This window comes from Morone saxatilis, unplaced genomic scaffold, assembly GCF_004916995.1.
Source record: "Morone saxatilis isolate NCDOM2014 unplaced genomic scaffold, NCSU_SB_2.0 Contig23, whole genome shotgun sequence".
NCBI classification, from domain to species: domain Eukaryota; kingdom Metazoa; phylum Chordata; class Actinopteri; family Moronidae; genus Morone; species Morone saxatilis.
This window is the reverse complement of record NW_023339796.1, coordinates 22,483,657-22,491,618: the sequence shown is the minus strand read 5'-3', so window position 1 is coordinate 22,491,618 and position 7,962 is coordinate 22,483,657. Positions and strand designations below refer to the sequence as shown.

General features: G+C 37.8%; 1 protein-coding gene across 1 annotated transcript in view; it reads right to left on the bottom strand.

Annotated features, from left to right (window-relative positions):
* astn1 (astrotactin 1) overlaps positions 1–7,962 on the bottom strand; it is a 374,129-nt gene that overhangs the window by 254,803 nt on the left and 111,364 nt on the right. The gene's annotated exons all lie outside the window — the stretch shown is intronic.

Here is a 7,962-nt window from a genome sequence, read left to right as displayed (position 1 = left end):
ATAGACTCAGTTTATATTAGCGTTTTTCACAGTTATCTGATTGGTGCCATTGGCTGAATAACATCCGCTACCTAAATGGGAAGTGATTAGATCAGTGATTAGTCTAATGAATAGACACTTGGCACTGTCATTATTTACTAAAGCAAAGCTTGTCAGGGACTGCGATTTCACAAAGTCCACTTAGCACTCAGGCCTAAGGCAACATTTTGGGGCAGTTGCTAATAGGATCATATGCAACACTGCTCAACTGTACTGCCTACAAATGGAGGCACAGTGATCATTTAAACCTGTAAACCCTGGGTTTGATATGCAGACAGGGTCGCTGAACATTTCTGAATAAAACTGATCTACCAATATCTTTTTGATAAATTCAAGGACATGTGGGGGCGCCTGGATAGCTCACCTGGTAGAGCTAGCGCCCCATGTGCCATGGCTGAGTCCTTGCTGCAGAGGCCCAGGGTTCGAATCCGACCTGCAGCCCTTTGCTGCGTGTCATCCCCTCTGCCCCCCCCCACTTCCTGTCACTCTTCAGCCATCTCTATCCATTAAAGGCAATAAAAGCCCCCCAAAAATATACAGAAAAATAAATTCAAGGACATGAGATCTAAAATGTCCTATACCTCACCACTGGAGATAGAACTATCATTTGAGTGGTGGAGGGATGTGGATTTGGCTCATGCTCTGCATTGGCATCCTCCTGATAAGTGAAGCCTTTTAGTAAAGAACAGTGAAGCATCAGCTTTTTGTTCTGCTGTCGGCTCCCAGGAGAAATGTCGGCCTTGACTTTGGCTCAGTGTGATTGATGGGGCTTCACCTTTGGTTTAGGGGTTACTCAGGAGTAACATGTACAACATGCTCTGCTCATGCTCAACGGGAGGCAAGTGAAGGGCACAGGCCCTGGGCTTTTATATACCACTGTTAATGGAAAAGGTCAACTGTCTGTACCTGCCAGGCTAAAGGAAATCATATCCACTGATCTTAATGCTCATATTACTTGAATAAAAAGGAAATAACTAAGTCAGTTTGTGATTTTGCAGCTGTCTATATTTGATAGCACTCTTAACTCGAGAAACACAAAAAGATTCTCTTGAATATAAGTCCATGTCAGTTAGAAGACTAGGTCAAGTTAAACTCAAAATCTAAAGGGGGTCTGAATGAGAGATCAGAGAAAAACTGAATCCTACTCAAGACAAAGACAGAAAGAGACAGTGAGTACTTTCCAATAAATATTCCTGTTCAAGGAGTGTACATCCAAATGTAGAAGCGCTACAAACATTCAACATCCATTTATCTTTTTTGACTGAACAATGCAAAGTAATTTAAGAGCTTTAATTGTTTGAGGTGCTTAGCCAGAAGTGAAGGGGGAAGGGGGTGAAGGAAAAATGCATTTTTTAGAATCCATTTATTTCTTTAGTCCAGTCGGTATCTTGTTTGGCTGATATGTACTCAGCAAAGTGAATTTTTGCCAGATGATCTAAACCTGTAATTCTACATGACCAGGCCATGGGCTGGGCTTTCTCATTCATTTCATATTTAATATCCAAATTTTAGGGATTCTTTATAAAAAAATACTTGTTTGCTAAAGAAAACAAAAACAAATATTCAGGCGACATATCATTATTGGATTCTTCCACTCAAATCAATATCGATGTCCAATGTCAGGCTGGAATATTTAATTTCTCCATTCACTATCACCTGTAATTTGTGGCTTTCACTTCTTGTGGTCAAAGGGCTCCTTATGTCATACAGTTAGTTAGCAACAATATTCAAACATATGCTCTGCCTTTCAGATTTTATGCAATTATTTATGTAAAATCCACCACCTGGATAATGTGCTCCTCATATACTGTTTACTTTCACCTGGCTGCTCTTCCAACACTTTCCTTGGCAGCACTCCCAACATGAAGATACTGTAGCTCTGAACATAATTGCTACTTTGCTGTGTTGGTAAATGTGCAGTGAAAGAGCGGAGATGTGACATTAGAAAGGCAATTTGAATGACATTCTAAATTGTGTCCAGAAACAAAACAAAAATTGCTATGCTGGAGCAACAATGAGATGACAGAAGCTGTAGCATTTCATTTAGATTTATTGCATAGCTGCTGAACAATGCTAAACGCCTCATCTTGCTTTAATTGCCGTTTCATCGCACTCTAAGGTCACCGCACTCAGCGCAAACTTGTTTTACACTTGCAAGGTGTTACATTCCCTAATTACTCAATATGAAGGCAGCAAGCCAGTTTCGAAGCTTCACACTTTATTTTCATCACATCCCACCCAGCTATTTGTCACCACTTTAAAACACATAGAACTGAACTGCATTTAGGGCGACCAGGCTGACTAAAAAAGTACAGATTGCCTTTAAATAGCCTGGAACCCTTGATCTGTTGTGTGGGCAGCAGTGGCTGAACTGAAAGTATGTTATTCTTCAAATACTGTTGTGTCAATTGAGCACAAAACTTATTCAGCTTATCAGACAGATATCCACACATCGATCCATTATGCAGTGACATTAATCAAGCCCAGTATGTTACAATATGGGAACATGTGTCTCCAGAGGCACAATATGGCTCTTTGTGTTTCATAAAAGTCCCACACGCGCATTGTAGTCGAGACGGTGGTGAAAAGAGCCCGTAAACATCGGCACCCAAAGCGGCCGGGTTTAGGGCTGTGCAGGAAGGGGAAGAACCACGCATTAAAACATCCGCCGTTTCTTGCAGGAGCAGCACAGATATTGTCATAGCCCATTTCAGTTTTCATCAGTATCTCCTCCAGCAGCAATGAGGATTGGATTTAAGCTATCTATAGCACCTCTGCAATCTCCCTGCAGCCCACACACACTTCCACTCACTCTCATGTGCACACACTGACAAACACACACGCACACATATGCAACGGTTTCATTACGAATGCATCATATGAAAAATACAATACAATCACTGAAGACTTGCTGCCAGTCCTGCTGGTCCATATATCATTTTAAGGAGTGGGCATAGTGTGACTTCGGGTGTGTGGGTGAGTCTCAGAAATTATTCCAGGAAAAAGGCAGGCATGAGACACACTGGCCCAGCTTTTTGATTCATTTAAAGGTCTCAGAACTCACTCTGTATTGCCCAGGGGAAAGTTAGGCTGCTGAATAATGGATGCAAAACAAGGAAGACACTTCCTCCTCTTTAAATGTGAGATTTCGTCCTGCACTCATAATTCAAGTGATGCATTGGCAAAGACTTTCCAAGAAACCAGGTAAAACTGAAAAGATTCATTTAGGCCACTATTTTTCATGTCTCCACTGGGGATATGTATACACATTTGAATACATTATTATGACATGAACAGATAATGCACTCTGAACAGATATGAACAGCAGCTACATTTTTGCAATAATATTTATTGCTTTCTCGCCCACTGACTTGTCACCCAACTGACACAGAGTTCCAACTCAAATCAAAATACACTCACAAACATCCCGCTGCTATCACAATAACTAAGGATAGATATATATGAGAGATTTAAAACATTATAGTAGCAGAAAACAACTATTTGCTATGTAAAGATATAGTAGATTCATGGTGTCCTGAGCAGTGAATTGTGTCACACTCCCTCTGCCTGTGTTGTTATCGCAGCCTCTCTGTGGTTTGTTTACAGAGCCGGTCTGCTGCGTGTGCAGCTGAGTAGAGCCACTGAAACAGCTGCTTTTTTTTATCTACCTTTCCATAATGGGTGAATTACAGATGTATTTCGACCAAACCAAGACTGTTTTGGTAAGTTTTATTTTGTTTCAGTTCACTTAGAATGAAAATACAATTTTAAGATGATATGTGAGGTAGAATTGACATTTTTGTCTATGGAGTCTGGTGGCGAGTGAGTGATATTAAATCGGTTTCTGGTTGATCAAAAGTTCTATCTCTCTGTAGCAATCCTTTCCATAATGTTCTCAGACAGTTAGAATAACAATCTGAGCCTGTCAGTGGTAAAAACAAGCATTTTTAGTTGGTCCTCTAGTATTAGCTAACGTTACATGAAGCCATAGCAGCATGTTTCACGGCTATTTCCTCTATCTTAACTTGGTGAATTAAGGGTTTACTTCAACCAAACCAGTGTTGGTGATTGGTGGAAGACTAACAACAATGTTTTTGGTCAGTTTCATGTTCCAGTTTGAAGTGTGTTTTACGATTATCTGCTTGGTTAAATTACAGTTGTTTTTTTTCAATGGAGTGTGGTCACCTGTGGCCTCCATTATTTTGGTCTGAGATGCTGGTGCTCTAGTGCAACATCTATTCCACTGCAAGTGAATTCTGTATATATAACCTTTAAAGTAGTGGCAAGATCTTTGATGTCCACTGAGATGGAGATAGATGTTCCTTATAACATCAGATCTCCTATCCTATATTTTCATATATGGCTAAAATATAACATTATTTTATATTTTTTGTGAGCATCTTAACTTATACAGTATATTTAAATAAGCAGAGTATTAACAACAGCTGAAACAGTTTAACACAAAGTAAAAGAGTCAAGAGTATTCCCTTTAACTTCCTGTTTAAATCCAAATACAGATAGTTAGTAATAAGTAAATATTTAGGTTATAATAGTATTATAATATAGATAGTAACTCTATGCTACACCCCTAGTCTCCATATTAATGTTTAATTATCAGTCAAGACTAAAAGTAACAAAATATAAATTTATTTAGTGTGTGTAAAACCGAGGCTGATATATATGTGTATACTCATTTGTAAGCAAATCAATTGCTAATAAGGCTTATATGATTTGAAAAATGTTCATGAAATAACTGATTTAAAGTTTTGCTGTTCTTTAGTCCTTGTTATGTACTGTGCAGCTAAATTTTTTTATTCAAACCAGGCCTATTTTTGTATATGAGAAGCCTTTTTTTGTTGGCGAGGCAAAAGTCTACTGTCGACACCTCCACAGGGACAGAGAATGTGTCATATTTAGCGTCTTGCTTTGACATCATTTTCTGATCAAAATGGTAAAAAAAATGTTTTAAAGCCTAAGTATGACAGGAAATAATTTAAATTATTGTATTAATATCTTCTGAATGATTAGAAAAGGGAACTGAAGTCATTTGAACTATTACAAAAACAATTTGTGGGTGGCTCACCTTAAAAAAATAAAAGCTTACAAGTATTGATGACATCTACTGAGTGAGATTTACTTGCAGAAATAAGGAATGTTTACAGGCTAAATTGTTACTAACTTGTTAAAACAACAAGCTGTATTATATTATTCTGTTTTACAGGCTCCCTACTTTCTTCATAGTGAATTTGGAGGCAGGGAAGATCAAAATGTATTCACTGGCAGAAATAGTTATGAAGAGCTTGTTAAACAACTAAATGTTCTATAATTCTGTTTTATCAGCACACTGTTTTCATCATTTGGAATTTGAATGTGGTCTGTGGCTTGAATAAAACATTATGTACAGTAGCTGCACATGGCCCCAATTTCAAGTGTGTGTACATATTTTCAAAGTATTTCATATAATATGTTTTGTCTGTTTTTTGATCTTTTGTGTTTCATGCTTGTTGATTTTTCATACTATGTTAGAAAAATGTTCTGTAATAACAAACAAAGTACTACATAACTGTCTCAGTTAAATACTGATGCCTCTAATACGACCTATGTAAGCATAGCATCAGTAAGAAGTTACTTAGAAAGTTGCACTGAGTAGTACGTTAGTAATAAAAAGGAAGCAGAGTTTTCTTTAGAGGATCTTATTTTGGACGTTATATGTTGTGACTATGGCTGGTATTGGGGCAGGAATACGCAAAGAGGTAAAGTGACGGTGATAGAGTATGCATGAGTCAACCTTGGTCGATCATTCAACAGATGAAGAGGACTGTAGGGCTTGGAAGGATTCCGAACTGGTCCTGAATGGCACCCCTCCTTCATACAGTATATAAGTAATGTGTCTACTAAAAATTTTATTTCACACACTGCGAGATGAGGAATGGAGGCAGTGCTGTATGGACTTCAAAACGTTTTTTCTAGTCTCTGACTGTCTTGGATTTGTTGGTGTTTGGACTCGGACTTGTCTAGGACTTGGTCATTGGTCTCGCTAAATATTGTAGTGGATCTCCACCCAGTCCAGCAATTTTTTATTTAATTTTAACTTCCGCCTTCCAAACAAGACCATTGATGAAGCGTGCTTGTTCAGAAAAGGGGAACTGGTTTAAGAATGGGAACAGGCATTTAAATTGGCCGCCTGGTCACATGTCACTTGCAATTGTATGCCTGGCTGCCAAAACTAATTTCATTGGCAATGGCAAAGGCATTATTTTCTTTTTTTTTCAAAAAGTTCCTTGTAGCTGCTTTAAGGGTTGACTTTTTACCCAGCATGTATCCTGTATCACATTTGTTAGTTAGTTGCCAGTCAAGCCAACACAGCCAAGCCATTGCTTTCAAAATCCCAGCTGCAAATTACAACAGTGTCTCGTTTATGTATTCAGCTGACAGCCTCCGCAAAGCAAATTCATAACAAGTGCAAAGATTTATAAGCAGTTGTTCGTCGCATGATCACAGAGAGCCTTGTAAAGATTAAATGCAAGAGTACAACAATGTGCTAAGCTGGTTTTTACTTTTCAATCCAGACTTTTACAGTTTTTAGGTCACAATGAAAAATTCATGGAACGTACCATCAATCAAAAGTTACTGATATGCTGCTTTTCCTCAATAAGCCTCTCAAGTATAAATCTATTGTTGTCATTTTAGGGACACCATCAAGATTACAGTACATGTATCCTCTCCTTCAACCCATCATCCATCCATGCATAGTGGGATGGACCCAGACATTCTAGTCCTGAATAAAACAAACTATATGTGATGCAAAAGAAGAGATAAGTGTCATTGTGACTCAAATAAGGGTCAGTAACATTAATATAAGACAACAGCGAGGTTACACAAAGACTGAAAAACCGCAAACTGAAAAAGCAGAAACTGTCAAACTTTGCACATACAGATTTAAAGTAACAGTACTGTTCATTACAACTTGGGTTTTGTTTGGTAGAACTGGCTGTTGGTTATATTGGTTAAAATGTTCATGTTTGTTGCCCAATGGAACTACTTTTCCTACTTGTAGATTCTCATTGCAACCTACTTATTTTTCTTCTATGCTTCACTTTGTTACAGTCCAGTTTTGTTTAGTTTTTTGTAAAAGTAATACAATGTTTTTTCTGCTTTGATTTGATTGATTCGACATATCAAAAATATTCTATATAGTCAAATACTGAAAATGCGGAAGATAACTCAACAAGGTTATATATTTAGCAGAGTTTAATCAAACAAAGACATCCGCTCTTTATGTTAGACATTTTATTTACCTATACCCTTAAGACATGTTTTTTTTTACACTGTATCCATTTAATTAGGCTTATACTTAATAAAAATAAAAAAACATAATTCTCAAAACTGTCTGTCTGCAGCATTGTGCATAAACATAACTTATAACTCATAACCAATTTAATATTAGGCTACATTATAACAGGCTATGAATTCATTTCATAACCACAAGCTGAACCCTCCTTTATCATGTCTTTCTCTGCACACAGCTGTTTTGACTCAATTTAACAAGCCGGCTTTGGGCTTTGTCAGTAAAGCGGTGCACTGATGTAAAAGCTGTACTGGAAACTGAAAGGGGAATTTCAGTTCTGGCATAGTTTCCTTGCACTACTTTCTGAAGTACACATTAAGATTTGCCTCATCATGTGTACTGAGTTTTAACAGTGCATTTTTAATATATAAAGAAGTAAACAATTGCATGAATCCCTACATACATTCTAAGCTATGGCCACTAGGGGGTTCAGCGAGCCCCCTAAACCGACGCGCACTGCGCCTGTTGGTGTAACTAATGTATGTGGCAGCCTGGGATAAGGTAGATCCAATGACAGATAAATTATAGCTTGTTTAGTTACAAAAAAAGGTGCATTTACAGTGCCTTGCGAAAGT